Source organism: Vicugna pacos, chromosome 8, assembly GCF_048564905.1.
Source record: "Vicugna pacos chromosome 8, VicPac4, whole genome shotgun sequence".
NCBI classification, from domain to species: domain Eukaryota; kingdom Metazoa; phylum Chordata; class Mammalia; order Artiodactyla; family Camelidae; genus Vicugna; species Vicugna pacos.
In genome coordinates this window covers 19,806,021-19,830,547 of record NC_132994.1, presented here as the reverse complement: position 1 = coordinate 19,830,547, position 24,527 = coordinate 19,806,021, and the positions used below count along the sequence as shown (strand labels likewise).

The following is a 24,527-nucleotide window of genomic DNA, read 5'->3' as shown; positions in this document are numbered from 1 at the left end:
AGTAACAGCAGGAAGCAGAGCATCGAGGGGGAAGAAGAGGCTGTGGGGAGAGGGTGGCTGGAGGGCTGGCATGTGGCCAGACTCCGGTCAGGGCTAGAGCTGGGAGCAGATGACTGTAATAAATCGTAGCCATGAGGATGACTGTGTGCTGAGTTCTGTGAGTCACTTAGCAAATCACCCAACCTGAGATTATCTTGGGGACCCTCGATGTCAGGGGGAATTGAGAACAGAGTGGCCATTTACCATGACTGGACAATGGGTTAGGTGAGAAATGATGGTGATGACAGCAGACTCGGAGAAGTGTCGATGGATTTGAGATTCTAAGCTGAAGGCAGAGTCAAAGCACTTGCTGATGGAGAAGATGTTAGAAGTGAGGAGGAGAGTAGCAAAGCAAAGGGTTTTGGCTGGAACAGCTGGGTCAGTGGCAATGCCTTTTCCTGAAATGGTGCATCACATCCTTCTTAGACGTCCCTTACCTGTCTTCAAGGTCCTTGGCCAGACTTGCAGCCCTCGCCCTTGCTGCAGTAGTCAGCTCTGCTGACCCCACCTGCCTCAAATGGGGACGACCCAGCAGCACCTTGTCTTGTGTGAGACCCTCTTGGCACCCACCCCTGTATATCCTGGAAGTCAAGGGGTGCCTGTCCCTGCAGATGAGGCTGGCAGGCATGTGCAGCTCCCCACAAAGGGGTAGAAAATTGCAGGTTTTTCTGGCTGGTCGATGATGCACAAGGAGAAGCAAAGTTCTCAGGTAGGGTGAAGGAGGCAGAGAGCCCTCAAGAACCAAGACAAAGTACAGAACCTGAAAAGAGTCATCGCACTATTGATGCCCATCCGACTTCTTGGGAAACTGCCCTTCACTAAGTTATCAGGCAGCTGCTCCATGTGTGCCCATTTGCACTTCTACAGAAGAACTTAGTCACCAACTGCCTGATTGCCTGGAGGTCTTTGACATAAGGGTGGAAAATATGGTGACATGAGCCCTAAATGCCACATCAGAATCTCTTTCGAGTGTTTTCTGTTTGGGCATTACTAGAGATGGTGATGCTCTTCAAAGATAGGGAGCCAGAATGAGATACTGGACACTGTGTTTTCACTGCCGTGTCTCTTGACTAAGGATAGGTATCCTATGCTTAATTCACCTGTAGAGAATGATCAGGTCATTTTTAAATACGGTACCTGATAGTACTTTTAAGAAACTGTGACAGAAAAATAATTTAATTTTAATATACTTCATGAAGTATAACCATTTTAGTGCTAACAAGCTAATCAACTCTTTTTACACAAAGAATTAAATTGCTGTAGACCCACAGCTTTGTCACTTTACTTTGACATTTTGCTGGTAGCACGTGGAAAAGTGGTCATGTTTCCTTTGGGAAGAGGGATGTAGTCTCCCCAAAGTGGAGTGGATGGCGGTGTTGCATAGGAAAGTGGTAACCTTTGGAGTTAGATGGGCGTAGATACAGATTGCATGTCATCCCCTCTCCTCTCCTCCAATGTGACCTTGGGCCAGGCACATTGCCTCTCTGAGCCATGGTTCTCTCATCCACCAGGTGGGCTAATAATACCTGTAAAATTCCTAGCAGGGTTCCTGGCACGTGGAAGTATTTAGTAAACAGAAATTATTCTTATTACTCTGTATGAAGACAGCCCAGTGTTCCATTTTTTAAATAATGTCAATAGAAACCCCCAACTTATTTCAGCTTGTATATTTTCAACACTTGTTTCTTTTCAGCGTCTTCTTTTCTGAATTGTCAGTGGTGAGTAATTCTGATTGCACCATCCTCTTCGGAGGCAGGTGGAAACCTGAATGAGTGCTCCACTATATTTTGGGAACTTAAACACATTGACTATCACAGAAGTGAGTTTTCTAGCTGGGGTTGTCCAACTAGAATAACTTGGTCCCTGCATCTGAAATGCGTAAATGGAAACTTTCAGAAATGTTTTAGCATAATTAATTTTCTCCATCCTGTCTGAAATGGTTGCTCCCTGGTTCTTTCTCTGCTGCAGCAAAAAAAAGCACATTTCTTTGCATCACCTTCCCATGCCAGTAGAACAAAACACAAAAGCCACAAGATCTCTGATTCAAAGGTCTTCTGCCTCATACAACTGACTGTTTAAATTCTGCTTAAAATGTAGATTTTAAAAAATTCATCTCTGTAATTTCCAAAAAACTAACGTCAATGGACCCCTTTCTTTTTAAAGCCCTTCTGATCATAGAATGGTGTGTGACAACTCAATTTAGTCTTTCTGAATATGAATAAGGACTCCAGGGCCACTCACCAGTGAGCATGTTTATTGCTAAAGCTGTCATCAAATTTTTAGTAATATTTTTTATACAGCTTGGGACCAGCAGAACATTTGGGACTTGACCTTTTCCAGCAGATGATAGTCTCAAAATGCAATTTGTAATTTTGGAGCTAAGTTTTAAACTCTTTTCTTGTTTTCTGACCACTGTAATTTACCTTTCTACTCAATCCAGAGGGCAAAAGTGATGGAGAGTGTGTGTGTGTGTGTGTGTGTGTAGGTGTGCAGGAGTTATTTATTAACCTTAAAAATCAATAATGTGACTTAGCGCAGCAGGAGCAGAGTGGCATTTTCAAGCTAGGAAGTCATACTGGCTCAACAGTGTCTTCTAAGTATAACCGCATTGGGATGCTGAGCAAAATCAGGCTGTTCTGCTTGGTGAATCTTTTGTCTCAGGTGAAATAATATAAATAAAATGGAGAGAATTAGCATAAAAACACTGTATCCCAGAGCATGATGTCCCTGTCCTTTTAAATTTTGGCAAACCTGGATTCAGGTTCGAACAAGAGCGTGAAACACTTCTGAATATTTTGTTTTGTTTTCTTTGTGTCAATCTAAATCCCAGCAAGGTAGGAAGAGGTGATTAGGATAGGAGAAAACTGACAACAGGAGAACTTGGGAAGCACTATTGGAAATCAGAAAACCATTAAACCAAACCATTTTTATGTTTCTTAGAAACAATGTTGATACTAGATTTGTGATGCAGGTAAAAATACCTCCACCTGTGATTTCCTGGGGACAAGCAAATAGGGCTTTGCTCATCAGATCCCATTCAAGCCACTATGAAAGTCTCAGCTCAGAGTTGAGTTGTAGGGATAAAGAATGCAATCAGCCTCACTTATACAAGAAGTACCTTCTAGAAAACCTGATCATTTCACAGCTAATTGGTATAAACGTTCTCTTGCCCAGTGCTTGCAGCTGGAGACCCACTTGTACTTTTTATCTGACTGTTGCTGTAATTGAAAACCATTTACTTTTTCTTAGCTTAAGAATGCAGGTCCCACTGACTTTCTCCTTTAAGTAAATTTAAGTTTGTGCAAGAGGGAATTACTTACAGATAATTTCCCTCGTCTGGGATACGTCACTTTATGTGTAAGTGAATGAACAGTAACCATTCAGTTATCTCTGTTTTAAACTTTCCCCTAGCTTCTCTAACAGTCAATATGAAGAAATGAAAAAGCAGTGCTTTCATGCTTAGTGTAGCATTACCATATCTCCTCACCTGCCTTTTCCTAAGAGCAGTCTGGTGAACCATCTCAAGATTTGGTGAGGTCTTTGGAAATCAGCCTAGCTGAGAAACACCATGAGGGCAGGGAGTAGCCATGGCAATCTTATTCACCATTTTTTTTTTTTTGAAACACCTATATGGTGCCCAACGCCCAGGAGGAAGTCAGTAAATCCTTGTTGAAGGAATTGATTGTGTATTGTCCTATGAGTTTCTGGGGTCCAAAATACAGTCAAGAAAACTAGTAGGTGAGGCAGCCTGGAACAGCCCAGTCCAATAAGGTCACCACTAACCACATATGCCTATTTAAATTTCAATTAATTTAAATTGATTATAATTAAAAATTCAATCTGCCTAGGAACATTTTAAGTTCTCAATAGTCACATGTGGCTGGTGGCTACCATTTTGGACAGCACAGATATTGAACAGTTCCCTCATCACAGAAAGTTGTATTACACAGCACTGGTAGAATAGCATTAGTAGAAGCCAGTGTTAGCGCCCCAGTCCTTTTGAAGTCAAATTCCCCTGGGGCCATGATGTGCACTCATCCTACAAAAAGTAGGCCTTTGACGTCTCTCTCTCTCGCGACACTGTCGGAACTCAGTCAGGAAAGGTGGGGGGCCCACAGAGGTGGCTGTTTCTGTAAAACTGAGAGCCCAACAGCAGTGGAGCTATTAGCCAGACTGTTACAGCCAGTGGTCTACAATTATTTGGCTACACTCATTGTTAGAATAGTGAAATATTCATACCAGTTAGTAAAGAGCTGCTGTTTCAGTCTCTTCCAGGACCTCCTTCCTATGCGCTAGAAGCCCTGGCTATTCACCTAGGGTGCCCCTAGCCTCCCCTTAATCCAGAAAAATGAGTTAGTTAATGCCTGTCCCCTCCCTAGGGGTGGGAGGCTGCCCAGGGACCCTGCCCCAGCACTGCAGGCCTCAGAGTGGTAGGTGCTGCCCTTGGCTTCCAGGAGGGGCAACTTTCTAAGTCCGAGTCATTTGTAAAGGCCGCCCTATCACTACTGTGGCCAAGTCCCAGATCACAGAACCCTTAGCCTCAAGGAGCCCGTTAAAAGCATCTCATCTAACCCCCTCATTTTACTGAAGAAAGCAAGTCCAGAAAGTCACTTAGCTAGTTTGTGGCCAACTCAGAGATGAAACTCTCCTAACTCGGTACTTTTTTTTGTTTGTTCTATCTTCCTGTTGTTAGTTTCCTTAACAGTGAAATGGGGATTAGTATCTTCATGCCTCACAAAGTTGTTAGTAAAAAGAATAACGAGCCCAGCATTTTGTGTTATGACTTAAGAGTCTGGAAAAGCTCTCTTGTACACATTCGCATTTAATCCTTACAGGAACCTGTGAAAGGTGTCAGGCTCAGAGGCAGGGAATGACCTGCCTGAGACAGCAGAGCTACTGGGAGGGGCCGCAGTCTAAGACTCTGAGGGCTTAGGAAACTATAAACTCTCTTGGAAACGTAAGATAACATAACCACATGGCATTACTAGTTTTTAGCTTGTGGTATTTTGCAGTTCAAGATTTAGTGACATTGAAAGTGTAAGTTGGTTTAAGCAACGCTTTTTTTTTTTAACTTTGATAATGTGCCAATTGCACAGACTTTGGTTGAGCATTAAAACAGAAATGGGCTGTTTCAAAGTATATTTTTAAAGTGAGAGAACCCAAAGTTGTAATTAGTTTTTACAATGCTACTTGTGCAGTTTGAGTGGCTAAAGAGCTTCTGGTGATCATTTCTGTTATTAGTGGTAGTTGGTTTTTGTTTTTTTTTTTTTTCCATTTTTCAGTTTTATTAGGTAGAATTGTTACAGTTTAACTGCACATATATAATATATTGCATGTAAATACATATACACAATATACTGCACATAATTTTTCTAGTTTACATTTATGTACTGTTGGTTTATTTTTTTGTATTGCCCCCACCACCCCAAGTAATTAGGCCCTTTGGGAAAAAACAAAATGTGTTCTTTGAGGGTGAGGGGTCATTTCCTCTATCACCACTTTATTTTTCACACCCTGTAAGCCTTGTACTTAGAAAATTCACCATATATCTGATTGTGGCAAAGAAAAATCACTCAGAAGCTGTCCTACCCACTTGACACATAATTATCAGGAGAATGCTATTTAAAGTACGAAGAGATGGGGGAGGGTATAGCTCAGTGGTAGAGTGCATGCATGCTTAGCATGCGTGAGGTCCTGGGTTCCATCCCCAGTACCTCCATTAAGAATAAGATAAATCAACCTAACCACCCCTCCCCCACTCAAAAAATAAAAATAAAGTATGAAGGGAAGTCACAGTGGAGGAAATGGTCCGGTTCTTGATATATCTTTTGTCTTTCGGTCTTTTAATAAATTTAATAGAAACATCCCTTAGTAGATTGTCTTTAACTCACTCCTAAAATAAAATTGAATCGATTTTGCCTCTCTCTCTTTATCTCCATGAACTCCAGCCGTTTTACAGTATATACTACATGCTATTATGCAGAAAGTGAGTTTCTAGAGATGGGAAACAGTGAGGCTATTTCATTTCATGTAACAAAAGAAACTCTTCCATTTTCTTTTATTAGTGTCTGAAAATTGTGGCCTTCTCTCCATCAGTTATCCTGTAAGGTTAAATGTATAAAGGAAAAAGAGAAAAAAAATGTATTAGCAAAACCTATAAATGGAAAGGAGCTTTGGGGTTGTAAACCCGAATTTAGCGTTACTAATTTGTAGGCAGATTTGGGAAGAACATGTTTGAATATTTGGTTGTTTTTAAAGTATGTGCCATGATTGTGTCTTCATTCTTCCCTGTGTATACCCTGTTTTGTGTTAGCTATAACAAACTCAACTCTCGATTATACTCCATATAAATCAGAGATGCAGCCTCCCTCTTGTCAGTTTGGACCTTCAAAGTGTTTGATTATCTAGAATTTTCTCGGATTTCATTTACGCCATTTTCCCTGGTTGGTGCAGATACTGTCGGAGGTGCTGGTGAAAAGGCGTGAAGGTAACGTGTGTAATTTACAGCCAGGCTTGGAGTCCTCAAGTCATTGAATTGTCCTAGAGTCATTCAAGATGCTAAGCCTGAAGAGATCTTTGAAATTCCAAATTTTAATTCCTCCAGACTTAGACTGGGATGGAAAGGGGATTGATGAGCACTTTCCAACTTCACCCCCACTGGTTTCTGTACCAGTGCACTCGGCGTTCCATGAGAAAACTCGGGCAGGGCATGCCGGCACCAGGGTGGGCATGTCGTAAGCTCTCGGGAGGGTTAGCCGTTATGATCACCTTGCCTAATTTGACTTTGTCTTCACATCTTTCTGCTCTCTGATGGCCATGCTGAGGAACAGTGAGATGTCCAAAAAATAGGAAAATCCTGAATGGAAGGGAAACCCAAGGCCTCCATCATCCAGAAACAGAATTTATCAGCCCACAAATAAAAATGATGGTTTCTCTACTCATTATGTTGTGTGAAGTAATTTCCATACCCACCCATACCCTTTTCCAAGCAAGGACCCCACAGACAAGGGGCACCTTCTCCCTCGCTCAGATCCGATTCAGTCTGTTCTAATGAGGGCAACTTGATGGTAAACTTACCTTATTCCCATTTCTCTCTTGTTATGTGAAAACCAGTGAGCTGTTCTCTATTTTCTGCATAAGAAAAACAAAAATACAGTCTGATTAAATGTGGTTGTCACTGATTAGAATTTTGTTGAGATGTGTGAAGGGCAAGTGTATTTTTTCTGTGCCTGTGATAAAGTGGGTAATTAAACAAATTAACCAAACACTCATGCTGAGGCAGGAGTGTAAGTTGGTACAGCTTTTCTGAAAAGTTGCCCAGACCTTTAAAGCTCATGCCATTTGACCCCATAATTCTTTTTCTAGATATCTACCTAGGAAAATACTCAAAAATACAGACAATCCAACATTCAGATACAGCTTTCAAAGTGTTGTGTGCAGTAACAAAAGAAAACATGTAATTCCAAAAATGAGAAAAACAATTAAATAAACAAAACTTTTTTCTATGGGGTGAATATTACATAGACATGGAAAAGCATGTTTCTGGAGAATTTTTAATAACTTGGGGGAAATGCTCACATTCATACAATGTTGGATTAAAAAGTAGAAACATAACTCTATTTTTGTGTATTTGAAAAGAATACTGGTCACAATCCTTATCCCCAATTCTGAATCCTTTCGGTTCAAAAATCACAAAGGTCTCCTAGTGGCTTCTCTGGTAGAAAAACCTGACCTGAATTAATGTGAGTCTCTGTTTTATCTGACTAAATAAGAATATGCATCTGTTTTGCTGCAGAGATATTTAATGTGTTTGATTATGGGGTGCTGTTACAGATTCTGATGGGGCTTTATAGTCTACGGCCATACCACCCTGAACATGCCCGATCTCGTCTGATGGGGCTTTATATAATAAGTGGTAGTTTGGCATCATAATACTCTTTAAAATCCAGGCAGTTCTGAACTCTGAAGTGTATCTTGCCCAGGAGTTTTATAAGGAGTCATGGACCTAGATATCAAAATATCATTAGTGATTTATCAGTGTCAAGGTTATGGTTGATGCTTATTTTTTCTTTATGCTTTTCTGTGTTTTCCAGATGTTCTACAATAAGCATGTATTAATTTATGCTCAGAAAAAAATAAGTACTATTAATTTAAAACAAAACATATTCAAGGCATCAGAGAATGATCTCATTTCAGTCCAAATTTATCGTTTGCTTTCTGTATCTTCTTGTTAATACAGCCACATGTGTCTTTTGAACCAAGGAGTTCTGATTTGTTGAAAGAAAACATTCACGAGATGAAATGGAGAGAAAACTGATTGGACCTTGACCTATGTCCAAACTGCTTTGCGTTCAGGAGAGCTCCCAAGTCGGCTGAGCCCAGGTGTTGACACCTGGATTACTTTGTCGTATTCTGTTTAGGTGGACTGGTCAGGAGGCACAGTCAATTAGGCCGGGGGTAGGGGTGGGTGTAGCAGGATAGCAGGAAAGAGGGGGAGACGTTAATGTGCAAGGTTTCCTCTGCTAATGACAGTCTTCCTCCCCAATCAGGTGGACACTCACTGACCTGTCCCAAGGCTGCCCCACGAAGCTTTGGGGTCCATGTCTGAATGGATTGCTGTAGACTTCTCTTCTCTCCCTTCGCCCAGTTCCCTGCATCCTAAGACTCGAAGCCAGCACAGGACCTGGAAAAATTACATGTAAGTTTTAACTAAAGTTTCTTTTTCCAAGCCAAACAATGCTAAGAATTTTCTGAGGTGATAATAACAACATATCTTGAGAATTATTGTTGAGGAAGGGTGCAGGGGTTCGACTCTGCATCCTGGTGAGTCAACTCACTGGATGTTACACATTAGCTTGCTTCAGAGTCACCTGGAGGGCTTGCTGAAGTGCAGCTTGCTGGGCCTGTGCCCAGAGTATCTGAGTCAGGGGATCGGAGGGGTGGGAATTTGCTTTCCTGACAAGTTTCTATGTGATGCTGCTGCAGTGGAGTCAGGGACCCCCACTTTGAAAATCACTGCTCTAACTTAAGTGTGACTGAAAGGAGAAATGATAAAGGTAGACACGTGGGTTAAATATTCAGCATGAAATGTCACTAAATTAAGAGATTTAGTGCTTTACTTAATACATGGACTTATACTTAGAAAAGAGAAAGTTAAGGGCTTCTCAGTATTGTCACCGTTGAAAGTCCAGCCAAGTCGATGTCATTATTCTGTGCAGGCTTGACTCCAGAGTCTCGAGTACTAGGCATCGTTTGCCCTTGACTTTTAACAGAGGTGACTAACAGTGCTGTTAACAGGCTAAACTGACAGCTACAGTCCTTTTGCAGGTGTGCTTATCAGGCTTTTAAATACACTCAGAAGGGACACTCTTCTTTTCCCCTGGGTAGGGAAATATATTGTTTCCTTTCAAAGTGAATCACCCCAGTATGATTTCTGGGGGATTTGTATCAGGTCAGGGTTTTTGTGTTATTGTTTTCAAATAAGTGTGACCTAAAGAAGTTTGGCTGACAGTTTTCATATACCTGCTTTAATATTTATAAAATTTTGATTGAGGTATAATTAAAATATGGTAAAATGCAAAAAAATACACTTAAATCGTGACTTGATTTACAAAACACATACGGGAAGGAAGGGGCATCTCTAATAAATAGTCCAAGCCAGCAAGTCCAGGTTTTTGTGGGGTTTGACGTTCTCAGGACTGACGTGTCTGGAGGATGAGCATATTATTGTGTTAGCTTTGGAAGAAGCCAGTCACGTCTCTGCTGAGGACAAGAGCAATTTACTCCATGCAAATAGAAAGGAGCAGAAGGGTCTGGCTCAACCAGCGCACACTTGGGTGTATGTGAGCAAACATGCAAATGTACAGATGTGCCTGGGAATCTGTATGCATTTTGCACATTTTTAAGCTTTCAATGCAGGCATTTTAAACAACATGTTTTCTTTTGTTTCACTGAGTCAGTCAGTGTAAGTGTAAAAATAGTCCGAGTGATGCTGTCCAGGAAATGTTTCAGAAATTTCTGGGTGTTTTCAATCGGTGGATAAGCATTGTGAGTTATAACATTTTACTTGGATGTGGTACATATTATCATTCAAAGTAGCACTTAGGACTGAATGGTTCTTTTATTAGAACTCTCTGAAATTGAGAATAATCACTTCTAATCAAGTATTTCCCAAGCAGATATGTAATGAAGGAGTGTATCACTGCCTGAACATTAACAGAACCAAAAATCCTGGAGATAGTTTACGTGCACGTAAACTACGTGATAAAAGAGTCCTATAAGGAATTAATCCAGAGCTGTTTTCTGCCCAGAGGGTAACAGGGCCAGTATTAGGGCGGACAGAGTTGTGAACGATGTAATTACCTATTATTACTCTGTCGTTACAAACTGTAACGTCTCTGTCAAACACTGATTGGTTATTCTGCACAGCATCCTTGGACGGGAGGTTTTCAGTTTATGAAGCATCTCCACCATGAAGTAAAAGAAGTGGGTTGGATCAATACTCCTTCATCTCCCTTCTGCTTTGGCATCTGTGAGTGTCCACATTTATGCATCAGATTTTCCTCTTAGCTGACCTTTGACATCAGTCAGTTTAATAACTACAGGCCAGGGCAGGTGGAAGGCTGCTGTGATGCCTCAGGTGACTTGGAGCTTCAAACTCCTGCCGGCCCTGGTGCAGTCTTCCTGGATCTGTCCTTGCAGCCTTGGGTGAAGCACTCAAGACACCGAGTGCCTGGCACATCTCCATAAAAATATCATGCCTGTGGGGATGAGGGGTATGGGGGAACCCTCTGTGCTTTCCCCTCAGTTTTGCTGTGATGCTAAAACTGCGCTAAAACATAAAGTTTATTAACTTAAAAAGCCTAAATACCAAACGGTATGATGATTCCTCAAAAAATTAAACATAGAACTATCATAAGACCCAGAAATTCCACTTCTGGGTATGTACCTAAAAGAAGTGAAAGCAGGAACTTGAACATATTTGTAGACCCATGTTCATACAACATGAGTCACCATAGCCCAAACGTGGAAGCAACTCAAGTTTCTATCAACAATGAATGGATAAAGAAAATGTGGTCTCTACTTACAATGGAGTATTATTCAGTCTTAGAAATATGAAATTTGGACACACGCTGCAACATGGATGAACCTTGCAGATACCAAGTGAAATAAGCCAGACACAAAATGAAAACTTAGATGAAGTACCTAGAATGGTCAGTCATAGTCAGAAAGTAGAGTGGTGATTGCCAGGGGCTAGGATGGGGAGTTTGTGTTATGGGTACAGAATTTTGCTTTGGGAAGATGAAAAAGTTCTGGAGATGGATGGTGGTGCTGGTTGCACAACAATGTGAATGTACTCAAGGCCACTGAACTGTACACTTAAAAATGATTTAAATGGTAAATGTTATATTATGTGTATTTTACCACACACCAAAAAAAAAAAACCCCAAAAAACAACAACAATAAAAAAAAAAAACCTGAATACCAAAGCCCACTTTCCATCCAAGAACGCTGGGCAGAATAACTAAGTAGTGCTTGACAGAGATGCTATCGTTTGGGAGGGTGGAGTAAGCAGAGATGACTGCACCTCTCACCCAACTCTTCTCCTGGTGCCCTTTGGGCAAGGGTAAGAGACCTGCAGAATGCTAGACTTCAGTCCTAGGAATGGGTGTCCCATCGGGACAAGGGCATACTTCTCTGAAGCTACTAGGGAAATTTGCTATGAAAAACCATCATCTCTACCAAAATGCCATTGACACGGGCAGGAAAGCTGCTTCTCTGGGATGGAGGGGACACTTACCCACCCGTGCTCCTGCAGTGTGGCCACTGTGGTTCATCTGAAGTGAGTGTTCAAAGCGAGTTTGTGTACAGAGCAGTGGAATGGTGACAGGTCTTGTTGGTGGAGGCAGGAACCAAGGAATGTACACTTGCCAGAGATTGAAACCTAGTAGAAAGTGGAAACTTTGAAAGAAAATTAGTAGCAAAATAATTCTTCGGCAACAGGGCTTCTACTTACAGTACCTGTTTGACAGACTCCAAATGATGTATCGCTCACCCCATCACCACATCTCTTTAATACTGGGTATAACTGTACCTGTAAATCACAGAACAACTGAATGAATGACCTGCTGACCTGTGAGGAATATGCAGGACTGAACCCACTAAGTCAGTCCATTTGGGCCCTACTTTGGCGGGGAGGAGGTTGTTTTTTATTCTATGTTTCTAGACAGTTGGCTTTGGAGAACAATCGGTGAATTCTCATGGGGCCTGGTAGCAGTGTTTTCCTCAGGTCTCCTCACTTTACTTCCTTCAGGCTCCGCCCCTGAGTCTGACCAGGGGTTGTAATTCCTGAGGAGCAGTGCATAAGGATTCAAAGAGGTCGAATCCTCGGTCCTAAACTATCCCACTTCCTCCTTAAGACATCAACACTATTTACATACGTGAGTGTGCGTGTGTGTGCATTTTATGTATATATATACACATACAATGTGTATGTATATATTTGGCTCAAGGGAAAAGGTATAATGAGAAAAAGAGGTAAATAAAGCCAACAAAGCTGAAGTACAACAGACAGAAACCAGTCCCCTCAACCCACCGCAGACTTCCCAAATCTGCTTAGAAATAAACTCTCCCTGCTTTTCACTTAGGTGACAGGGAACAGGGCACAGCAACAAAAGTTTCAGAGTCATTTGCCATAGGGAGCTGTTAAGATATCAAAACAACTGGAATTAAAGCTTTCTATAGAAAAGACAATCCAGGTCAGCACGTCTGAGAGAGAGAGAAATAAGTGCTCATTCATCTTTGACATCACTTGTAGCTACCAGCACCCTATGCTTGCATTGAAATGACGTGCATATAGACTCTAATCAGGCACATTCAGCCCCACAAGTTCAGAGACTGTAATACATGGATGGACATCCTGACACAGGTTTCCCCCGATAGTCACCTAGAGGGAATGACGTGGAGTAGAGAAAACCAGCAAGGACCCTTGGGGGCTCTCCCGGTTCCGGATGCTGAATCCATGTTTTGTGATGTCTCAGCTACCTGGACCCACCTAACCAGAGCCCTGAATTAACCAGCCTTCGTACTGCCTACGCCCACCCCACCCCACCCCCTCCCACACCCCACCCTACCACACACATCCCACTTCCCTTTTTCAGTGACAAAGATTCAGAAAACAAGATAGCTTTGGTTTAGTAAAGGTGGAGAATGTACCCCAGAGGGTATCTATAGCTGCTGACACTGACCTGCTGAATCACTGAGAACGGTTAGGCACTTTATAACTAGGAAGAGAAACCACTTTGGAAAGATTTTCATCAGAAAAGCATTTTCTAGGTCTTTCAATCCACCAGAAAATTGAAACAAACCAAAAAATCTTGTCCTCAAATACTCTGTCTAACTCAGATTTCATTGTACCTATTTTCGTGCCCTAATAATAATCTAAAAGCACAGGCTTCCAGTAGAAAAATATACCATTCATTTTTATTCTTGAGAAACTGCAAGTTTTGGCTTTTACCACCTTTCCAGTGCCAGCAGTTATATCTCAGATATTCTGTTTACATTTATTCCGTTTATTATGTTTGGAGGCACACTAAAAGTTGTGATGTTAATGATGCTAAGAGTGTCAAATAACACTACTATATGTAAAATAGATAGATAACAAGGACCTACTGTATAGTACAGGAGACTGTATTCACTATCTTGTGATAACATATAATGGAAAAGAATCTGAAATAGATAGATAGATAGATAGATAGATAGATAGATAGATAGATAGATAGATAATGGAATCATTTTGCTGTATGCTTGAAACTAATACAACTTTGTAAATCAACTATACTTCAGTAAAAAGAAAAGATTTTTAAAAGAGTAGTATATAAAATAATTTCATGAATGTATATGTTTAGTGCCTGTTTCCACTGGGGAATCATTGGCATAGTTTTGAAGCTAATTCTGTTTTTTTTTAAAGAATGTGTATGATTAATTATAATATTGTTTCACAATTATGTTCTGCTCAAGGCATCATCAAAACTAACTTTCATTCTCTGCGTGTACTCTAACAGTACATGTAGGGGTGATGTTACCAGCATGGTAATATATAGGTCAAAAATTTCAGTTGGTATTCCCTATGAGTCTCCAAGTAAACTCAGCCACGCACATGATCAAGCTGCTTACCAAGTGATGTCAGTTGTAGTTTATCAATAGTTTATCAACTTATTCTAATAATTTCCAGTCTGTTGCTTTTTAGAAATCATGTGTGTGCTCTTTTTGGGATGTGTCTGTACTAATGAAGTGACACCTCTCTCTGAGCTGTAATTTAACCCAAGGGATAGCCACGCTCTTCCAAGGACACCCCCATTACCTTGATTATTACGGGGCTCCTGGAGCTTGGAGCTCTGTTGCAGCTGGAGAGTTCCCAGGTCATGGTGAGGAAGGACAGTGTTTGCAAAGCTCTGCAGGATTCCGAGAGTCTTTGTAGTGCTTAACTAGAAGCTATAATCTATTGTTTCTAGCAGATTTTTCCTGTATTTCATGTCTGATTTGTCACAAGGCCAGATTATTATACTGGATTTCATGTATCAAGTTTTCTTTATTATTAGAGAGTACAGAATCAAATAATTGTTTCCTATTATCAGAACAGAAGTAACTCAATTTTCTTGATTGTAAAAGTAATATGTGGTTATTGTACAAAATTTGTAAAATAACAGAAGAGAATAAAGTTTTATCTTTAATCCAGCAACCCAGATACAGCTTAACTGTTAGTTCATACTTTTGTGTATTTTTCCAGACTTTTTTCATTCTTATCAACTAATTCCAAATTTACAAGCAGTACTCTGGACTGATGACATCCCACAAGTTGATGGAGTTCAGGAATGATGACTTTAGATATCATTTTGTAGGACAGTGATCTCCTCGTTGCTTATTTTTCCCCCTTCAAATCGCATTAATCAACTCTTGCAAGAACAGATACCTATGTTGACTTACCAGTATCTTTATCAAGTGGAAATCTCTATTAACTGTTTTTTTTTAATTTCTGCTTTCTATCAATAAAAATTGATTATTGAGTGGCCTCTGAAATCATAAAAGAAAGATTTGATGTTGTACAAGATGGTTTTTGTGTTAAATCGACTGATTGTGTTTTAGATGTTTAGAAATTCACAATTGATACACTCCAAGGCAATTTGGCAGAAGTGGGGGAGATTGATTAGCCGGGTCCCCCCACTGCCGCCCCATCCATACTCCAAACAATATGAGCTCCAGTAAAGTTCTAATTTTATATTCAGATATATCCCTTTGTGTGCTTTGAACCAGAGAGTTTTCCTTCACCTTTGCATCCTTTATCCCCTTTCAAAGAAGCTGCTCTTCACATTCCTCTGGTGTGGTGTTAGGGCTGCTGGGGGCGGGGGTGACATCCCTGTGCTTCGCTTTGGAGAGAGCTTGACTTTGGATCAGGATGAATCCTAACACTCAGCCAAAGTCAGGAGGGGCTTTGAGTACTGGAAGAAAACCCAGATAAAAATTAAAGGGATTGTTAAAGGATTCATCTGAGAAAGGCTGCAGGAGTGTTCTCTGCAAACCTTATGTCAGTAGACTGGAAAGTGTAGAGTAAGCCGCTGCGAGAAGAGATTTTGTTTTTCAAAAATGATCCGTATCAGGCATTGGGTGTGACAAGGTCTCACCATCCTCTGTACAAGACTTAGGTTCTTTGGAAACAGGTCCTTCTAGCTTCTTCCCTCTGCATCCTTTCGCATCCTTTGTGTCCTTGTATGTAATAGGGATGTGGTATGTATTGACTTGAATTTAAATTTCAGTGACTGCTGAGTGACAGATGAATGAATGCTCTCAGTCCAGGTGTACATTCTGCCTTCTTCCGACAGCAGTCAAAAGGTGCTTTGCTAAATGCCCACAATTGTGTGGAATGCCTGGGTGGGGTACCCGTGTGGGAAGTGGTCTGCGGTCCTTTGATCCTCCCTTGGAGAAGGAGATGCTCAGGAGGATAGTGAGAACTTTGCCTTCAGTTTCGATTTGACCCTCCTTGCTTCCCTGAGTCACGGTGTTCGCTCGTTGTCGACGGATATGTCACTGAAGCCTGAGACTGTTCTTCGGACTGTTTGTGACACGGTCGCTGAATTTCCCATGACATGAATAGCCGGCATTTGTCATAAAATCTCAAGAACGTGCTAAAAGTTTAGTTGGCTTGTAGTTGACATTGAGATTAACTTTCTCTAACCTAAACCAGTGAAAACTAAAACGCTCCTCACCACATAAAAGTTTTGCTTTCGTTGTGTTCAGACCCCGCCCACCCTGTCACAGCACAGTCATTTGGAGTCTAGTCTGGGGTGGTGTGGTTGTACCTCAGTCGTGTATGACCCACTTTTTCGTAACACTTAATTACCCGTGTTTTTACAACACTAGTCAGAGATTCTGACGATAGTGGACTGTAAGCCCCAGAAGGTTTACTCACCCAGCTCATCAGCCCTGCTCCCATATCGTGGGTCTTCCGAAGAAGGTGCAAGCTTTGCAGGGCGTGTAACTACCAGGGATGACAGCATTTCCTCTGGTTTCTGGATAATGAGCAAGCACACAGGTAAAGATGCCTTCTTCAGCGTTGACTCTTTTCGTGTCTTAATTACTTTGTTGAACTGGCTTTTAAATATCAATCACTTACCTGCGCATATCTGCTGTCATGTTTTGCAGGGGGCTCAGGGGAACAAGCATTTTGATTGGTACCCAGGGACCTTCGTTACTTAACTTTTTATTAAAAGTCTAAAGAGATAGTGATCAAAAATAGACTCTCATATCTGTCCTCTTTCTGTCTCCAGAAAACATCCTCTTCCTCAATTTTTTTTTCTTCTTATTTGCTCTCAAGGTGGTTGCTTCTCAGCATCAGGTGCTCCGCTCCGCCACGAGAGTGTGTGTAAGTTCATGCTCGGTGAGCTGCAGGCTTGGGGGGTGACTGGACAGAGCAGACAGGAGACAAAAATGCACAGAAGGGAAGGGAGATGGTAAGAGGATGCTATACCTCGGTGAGCTGTGTCCCATAGCACCCTGAGAGCAGATTTAAGCCAAGCGCTATTGCCCTAACATTGGCAAAATCATTCCTGACAGCCTGCTTTGTTTTAGCAATGTTGATGTTTCTGATGTCACTTTTGTTCGTTTGAAGAACTTTTCTAACATTGTCTTTGTTTCAAAACTAAAGGTTATAGATTTTTATCTACCCAAATTGACAGAAACGTTTTTGAGTGTATTTCTTGGCTGGAAGCTGATTGACGTAGGGCTTGCGGCAGGGTGGTGGTGGTGCCTGGCGGATCACGCTTGCGGCAGGGTGGTGGCGGTGCCTGGCGGATCACACTTGCCCGTGTGCCACCTGACCAGCCACCACAGAGTCTTTGAAAATGCCCAGAGATAAGTCAGTGTTGTTTTCCCTGAAAGTCCTGATGCAGAAAAAGAATGAAAGTACAAACAGTAACTGGAAAAAATGTCACACATTTTAGCCGCTTTGCATCCCTTGTTAGGGCAAACCCTGGGTTGGGTTTTTTTTTTTTTTTTTTTTTTTTAACATTTGTGAACTTGTGCGGTAGGTGGAGCAGTGTGGGTGGCCCAGAAAAAGTAGCAGTTAGAATAAGATTTTCCATTTATTGCCCTTTGTGCGTGGCTAAAAATAAGATTCATACAAATCAGAATATGTAGTGCAAGCACAATCACTCTGTTAATTCTGATGACTGGCTTGCCCACATCTTTGCATCTGTCTGGTAAGTGGTGCATTGGGGAAACAAACGTGTCTGTGTTTAAGTAGCAAAAAGGCAGCCAGGTTTGGGCGATGTCTACCTGTGATAGTTTATCAGCATTTCCCCTTCTAAAGGAAGAAAAACACAACACATACATAAACAAATTGTGTTGATGGGAGGCTGAAAGAACAAGTGATAGAACCCTTGAATCTTTTTTAAGGAGTTATTGCCATGTTTGAAATGCTATTGTACAACCTCCATCTTCTTGGCTCATTGTTAGAAAGTTGTGTCCTGTAGACTCATAGGACCAGCAAGGGAAGGATGTCTTGGTGGTGTTGCTGAGAGTTTAGCAAGCTCTTTTGTTTGTGTAGGGATGGGGTGGTGGGGAGAGGGGACAAGGGTGGGCACATGCCTGCTCTAGAGTCCCACCGTGGACACAGATGCTGGAGGGGCAGTTAACCAAGTAAAAACTCCCCTTCATCTGACTGCTGAGTCTCTTGCAACCACAGTCAGTGATAACGTGTCCGTTTAAGGCTTGAAGAAGCACCAAAGAGAAGTGGCGTCATCGTTGGCAGGGAAATTTGTACCTCCGTGATCCCAGTGATGGTGCTGTCCCCGTTCCGCTGGCTAAGTGGCTGTGGCATTTCCAAAGAATGAGAACGTCTGCAAGGGTTGTGAGCCTTTCAGTTTGATGTAATTTGTGAAATAAGATGAGTCAAGAGGGCAGTCATTCCAGAAGCCTCTGGAAATTGAAGACTGCAAATCACATTCCCCACTGGTGTCTCCACTCTCGGCAGACGGCAAGGCGTGGTGATTAAAGTGAGACAAGAGCTTTGGGTGCCAGAGGACTCAGCATCAGATCTTTGCTTAGCTACCTATTGACCTTGGTCTATTTTGCTGAACCTCTTGTAGGCCTGGATATCTTTACTTGAAAATTGGAACAAGGATAGTGACTACCTCCTAGGGTGGTGGTGGGGAGTAAACGAGGCAACGGAGGTGAAGCACAAAGCCAGGACTCAGTAAAATGATGATGGTGATGTGTATTCATGCTGTTGCATCATAAAAGTGTGGTAGAGAATTTCAGGGCATTTGGGGGGTTCCCCACGATACTGGGAGTACAAATTTTGGAGTTAAATGGACACAAGAGCAGCCTCTTGTTCAGTGTTTCTCAATGAGACAATGAATGGTCATTTACCAAGTAGTTTGGTTTTTCATAGGCTACTGATGCTATCCGGGGGCTCAATTTTTTGTCATTAAATTAGCACCATGAAAGCCTCTCTTTCCTCTTGAGAGGAGCACTGTGTTGAGTGTATTCTGTCATTTTTACCTTCTCACTGTGTTTTTTATTTAAACATGGATGTTTCAGTTCTGACATCTGCGCATGTTAATTGCAGTACCTGCCGATGTACATTATGAGAGAGTGCTAATGTTGTAATCAAGTAAGCGTTTAAATATTTTGGGTGAGAATGAGTAAAACTTGAGAAGCAGTTATCTTCCATGGTGGTATAATTCCCTACAGAAAATATCACATCTGTTTTAAAATTCTGGTTACTAATCAATCCTATGGATAACCAGATGCTGACAAGCAGAAAACAATTACTGTTGCTGCTTTTACTTTTTTTTTTTTTTGCAAATTGTTTTCTGTATAATGTATGTGTACCTGCCCTTCTAGGAGTCTTTTTTTCTGCCCACCAAAGTTTTACATGAAGTAAATATATTGTGTATTTCATAATAAGTTCATCACTGTAGGTATCACTTAACTTTCTTGGTTAGCCTTTAGAATTAGATGCTAAGAGTTCACATCAGACTCTTTCTTCAGTCTCCTCCATGACCTTCCTGAGATACAGTTTCTTCACTTACCAAATTAGAAAAGGAATTATGACTGCACTGTGATTTGGCCTCACCTGGGACCTGACAAGAAGTGATAGATGGGACCAATAAGCTAAGAAATTAAAACATGGTACAGGTATAAAACACTGATGGCTTGGTTTTATCAAATTGATGTATTTTGCTAGTTTTTTTAAAATTTCTGTCTTAGTAGTCAAGAGGTGGAAACAACTAAATGTCCATCAGCTGATGAAAGGATAAACAAAAAATGTGGTCTATCCACACATTGGAGTATTGCCTAGTTATAAAAAAGAATGAAAGAGAGAGGGTATAGCTCAGTGGTAGAGTGCATGCTTAACGTGCACAAGGTCCTGGGTTCAATCCCCAGTACTTCCATTAAAAAAATAAATAAATAAATGAACCTTATTACCTACCCCCCGAAACAAAACAAAACAGAAAACTACAAAAACAGAAAGGATTTTTTTAAAAAAAGAATGAAATGCTGATATGTGCTATAACATAGATGAGACATAAAAACATGCCAAGTGAAAGAAGCCAGGCCAAAAAAGGTCACATATTATATGATTCCATTTAAATGAAATGTCCAGCGTGGGCAGAGCCAAAGATAAAAAAGCAGATTAGCAGTAGCCAAAAGGTGAGAGACGAGGAGAATGAGCAGTGACTGCTTAATGGGTATGAATTTCCTTTTGGGATGATGAAATGTTTTAGAACAAGACAGAGGTGATGGTTGCAGAACATGGTGAATGCACTAAAAACCACTGAACTGTGCACTTGTTTAATTTTATCTTATGTGACTTTTAACTAAAGAAGAAACCTGAAAGATCCCTTAGGCTTCTGTGTGTGGAATAGACTGAAGGGGGAGCAAGGACGAAGAACAATGAGGAGGCTTCTGGGATAACCCAAGTGAGGTGGCTTGGACAGGCTGGGAGTGTTGGAGGCGGTGAGAAGTAGGCAGATTTAGATGTATAGTCTGAAAGAAAAGTTCCTCAGTGTCTTCTCTGAGGCTCAGTTCTCTCTGTGAGAACCCTGGTAGTTACTCTCAGCACTGAACAGAACTAGATTTAGGAAGCCTGGATGTTCCTCATCTTAAAGCAAATACTGAGCCAAGGGTATGGTGCTGTGGGCCACAGAGACCTTTTGCCAGTATGTTGGGAGTCACATTATGCCAATGTAGAATTACACTCCACTTAAGAGTGGAAACCACGTTAAATCTCTATATAAACTATTCTTCGGTCCCATCATTAAATACGGCCTTGAGAGAGATGGCAAAAAAAAAAAATTTTTTTTTTCTCTGAATTGTACTTTTCACAGTCTGTCCTACCAACCCAGTCAGGATTTTCTGGGTTTTTCATGTTACGACCCATCAGTCTGGGGTGGAGACACTTCTCTGGTCCACTCCACCAGTAGAACCTCTCTTCTATTAGAATGGTACCCAGGTTCTTTCAGTGCGTCCAGATAGCGCTGCTTTTTTCTTTTTTCTTTTCTTTTTTTTTTTTTTTCTGTTGAGCAAAATAGAAGAATGCTTTTTAGGCAGAGCGAATCATTCTAGGTTACTAACAAGTTCCTCGCATTGCAAATACAGCTTCAGTTCCCTCCATGAACACACACACTCCCCGTTATCTTTGCCTGCCTTATTGCACTTTGCCACAGACTGACGTTACTGCAAAAATCATAGGCAAAAGAAGGTGATAAATTAGGCTCTGGCTGTGATTTCCTCCCACACCTTCATAAGGAATGACAGAGATTTTGAAATTCATCTCGCTGATATACCGCGTGCTTCTTCCTGCAAAACAGCCAGTTTTAACCTATCCTTCATGTACAGTTTGAGGGTACTGGCCGGGCTGGGCTCATTATTCCTTTGGTTGAATAATGTAAAGCATTTGCAATGGAGATTTACTTTAATGATGTATTTTAAGTGCATGTCCGCATTGCCGATTTAATGCACTCAGTCGTGGAATGCTTTAGAGTTTATTGCTAATGGATGAATCCTCAGGAAAATCGGCATTTTCAATAAGATTGACATTTGGAGTGAGAAATAGAAATCTAATGAGAGCATTTCAACCGAGGTTTGAATTAGGGCTGAATGGAGTAAATTTGTACACGCACACCCAGAAGGGCACAGCGAAAGGTGAAAATTGCACGCTTCGTTATGAATGAGGCATGCCGGCCTATGGATCAGTGTCAAGCCATGACACTGGGGAGTATAAATAATACTGTCACCAAGTGCTGCACAGGATATCAAGGGAATTCCACTCCAGTAAATTACATTACTTAGACCGACCTGAAGGCATTGTGTCGGAATGAGAGGAGGGAAGAGGAGGCTGTCAGCACCAAGTGGAAGATATTACAGCACAGCTGGCTGCAGGGGTGGAAGTCACAGTTTTCCCTGATACCTGGCGGTTTTGTAATCTCCTTTGTTAAGTAGTTTTCAGAGGTTACAGGTGTGTACCTGTGAAAGCGCATCATGTCGACTGGGGTGTAGGGTTCAGTTGACCACAGGGGAATAAATGTAAGTTGATTTGTATAAAATGGTTAGTGCTGGATTCCCTTTCTCATCATTTGCGACTGGGGGATACCTGATGTTCATCTATAAGCTAGCTCCTGTTTTATTCTCTTTTCGTGAAGATCCAACATACATTATTAGGATGTAATCATCCTACTCTCTGTTTCTTTTCCAGCCCTGCCTTAATAAGAACATATGTTTCTTTAATCCTCTCCTAACACTCATTTCCTCTCATCACCTCCTGTCCCAAAGGGAAACAAATTGTACTGGCACTGAACATTTCATTTTGTGAAAGAGTTCCAAGTTGAGAACAGTTAATTCCTAGAGTGCAGTTTGTGGAGAGAAACTATTCTTTCACTTCTTCTATTGTCTTTTGTCTCCTTGCAGTGAAGTGAGGTCACCTTTTGGGGGGAAGTATTAGGAGAAGAAAATAAGAGCATCAGTTGTGCCACTGCCTTATTGGTCACTGGAGGAGTGCTGGGCACTTCGTCCACTTGGACTTCCAGTGCCAGTTCTTGAAAAAGCTGGTACTAAGGGCTCCAGAATTAGTCACAGTCATTTCTTAACCAGAAAGCAAAAGTCCTCTCTGAATGGATAGAGATTGGACACAGCATCCATTCTGACTTTCTTAAATACGTGTGATATTTTGTCCTTAGCGAGATAAAACTCAGAAGCATCTCTGATAATCGGTTAACAAGGAAAACACACGGTATTCTGCAGAATGTCCTTAAAAGGGTTCTCAATGGCAGATTTTGAGCAACCTTCTGAAACAGAGGACACAAAGAGATAGCAGTGACAATGATATCTTGGATTTGTCTTTTATCCTTTCCAAAATAATACTTGATCCATATCAGGGTATTGTAATTTAGTCTTTATTTTGTAGCCATAGTAACAGTCTTATTTCATTCACACAAGCATAGAGCTTAGTAAAATCAAAATATTTGGAAAACTAGTTTTGAGGGTAGATAGAAGAAATTTTGGTTCATAATAAAGTGGTTGATATTTCTGTTTTGTCAGGTACCATCCCCATAACAACAGTTTTTGTTGTTGATGATTCTAAAATAATAACTAAGAGTACAAGGCATGATGTAAAACGTCTGAGCATCACATGCCGTCCTCCGCACACAAGGACTGTGCTTATGGACGTTGTGTTCTTTACTAAAGCTATGCTAAAAGTCTGGGACTCTTAGGCTGTATGGGAAACGAGTCTCTCCCTAACTAAACTCACTGAAAGTTTTTGCTTTTGCATTATGTTCATTTTGATGGTAGTATGTGACCTATGTTTTCTTTTCATCCATGAAATCAATTGGTCATTTGCTGCAATGGTACACATGTGACATGTTTCTTTGTCCTGGCCTCTTGGTGCAGCATGCTATCAAACTATACCTTTGAGTTTTTCTGAATTGAATCCTGTTGGAAGACATTTAACAGCATCTAAAAGTGGAGCAGGGTTAGATGCCCCTCCATTCTGTAGAGATTCCTTTGTTCCTGCCTACCTATCCATGTCTGCCTATATTCTCTTCTCTTTTTCTAAACATTAAAATTGGAAAGGGAGGAAGGGGAAGCTCCTTAGGAGAAATAGGTCTATGGAGAATTGTGAGTACTCATTCAGAAGCTATTCTTAGTTCTAGGAAATATAATGAACTTGAGCTTTGAGTCCTGCTGAATCTCCCATGAATGATGCTGCCATCACCACCACCTCTCCACCTGATTATGTTGTCCCCAAAGACTCCTGGTCGTTTTTCTCTAATATTCTGAATGGAGCCTCTCCCACGTAAAACACATCTCAGAAGGAACTGGGGTCCTGCTGCCCAGCGGGCCTGGCTTTTGAAGAGTTCACTGGATGAATCTTAGTTGTCCTATAAAATGCTTCTATTTTGCATTACCTTGAAGTCTGCTGTGTGGAGGAAACTTTCCTATACATCTTGATTTACTTGTCAGAAGTCAGCCCATTAATGTGAGCACTTCACTTACACGATCATTATGGTGTTTCCAGCTGACAACTGCAGCCACGCACTCCGTGTTCCCGAGTTCCCAGTGCTGCTGAAAAAGAGACTTTTGTTCTGACTCGATGAGGAAAAAAAATGCAAACAACAACACCAGCCCTACCACCAGAGATCCTATAAAGACACGTTCAAATGAACAATAAGGCCGTTTGTTCGCAGATGACATAAGGATATAAGAATTTAAACAATAAGACCTCTTGTGAAATGCAGCCAAATATGCACCACGAAGGTTGTGAAGTTCTCTGTCTCAAGGAAGGCGGTTTTTACATGGGCTTCAAAAAAACCCATTAATGTATAAACCACCCTTAAAAAAAAGAAAGAAAAGAAAATCACTTGTCTCGCTATAGCATTAAAGCAATTTCTGTTCTAAGGAAAGCTAAAATGCATTCATTTGTGTAAAGT

At 41.2% G+C, this 24,527-nt stretch overlaps 1 protein-coding gene across 2 annotated transcripts in view; it reads left to right on the top strand.

The window, feature by feature from the left end:
* BACH2 (BTB domain and CNC homolog 2) overlaps positions 1-24,527 on the top strand; it is a 321,830-nt gene that overhangs the window by 171,102 nt on the left and 126,201 nt on the right. For both annotated transcript variants that reach the window (XM_072965629.1, XM_072965628.1), the window contains exon 3: positions 8,589-8,737. The gene's annotated coding sequence lies outside the window, so the exon portion shown is untranslated. The remainder of the gene's footprint in view (positions 1-8,588; positions 8,738-24,527) is intronic.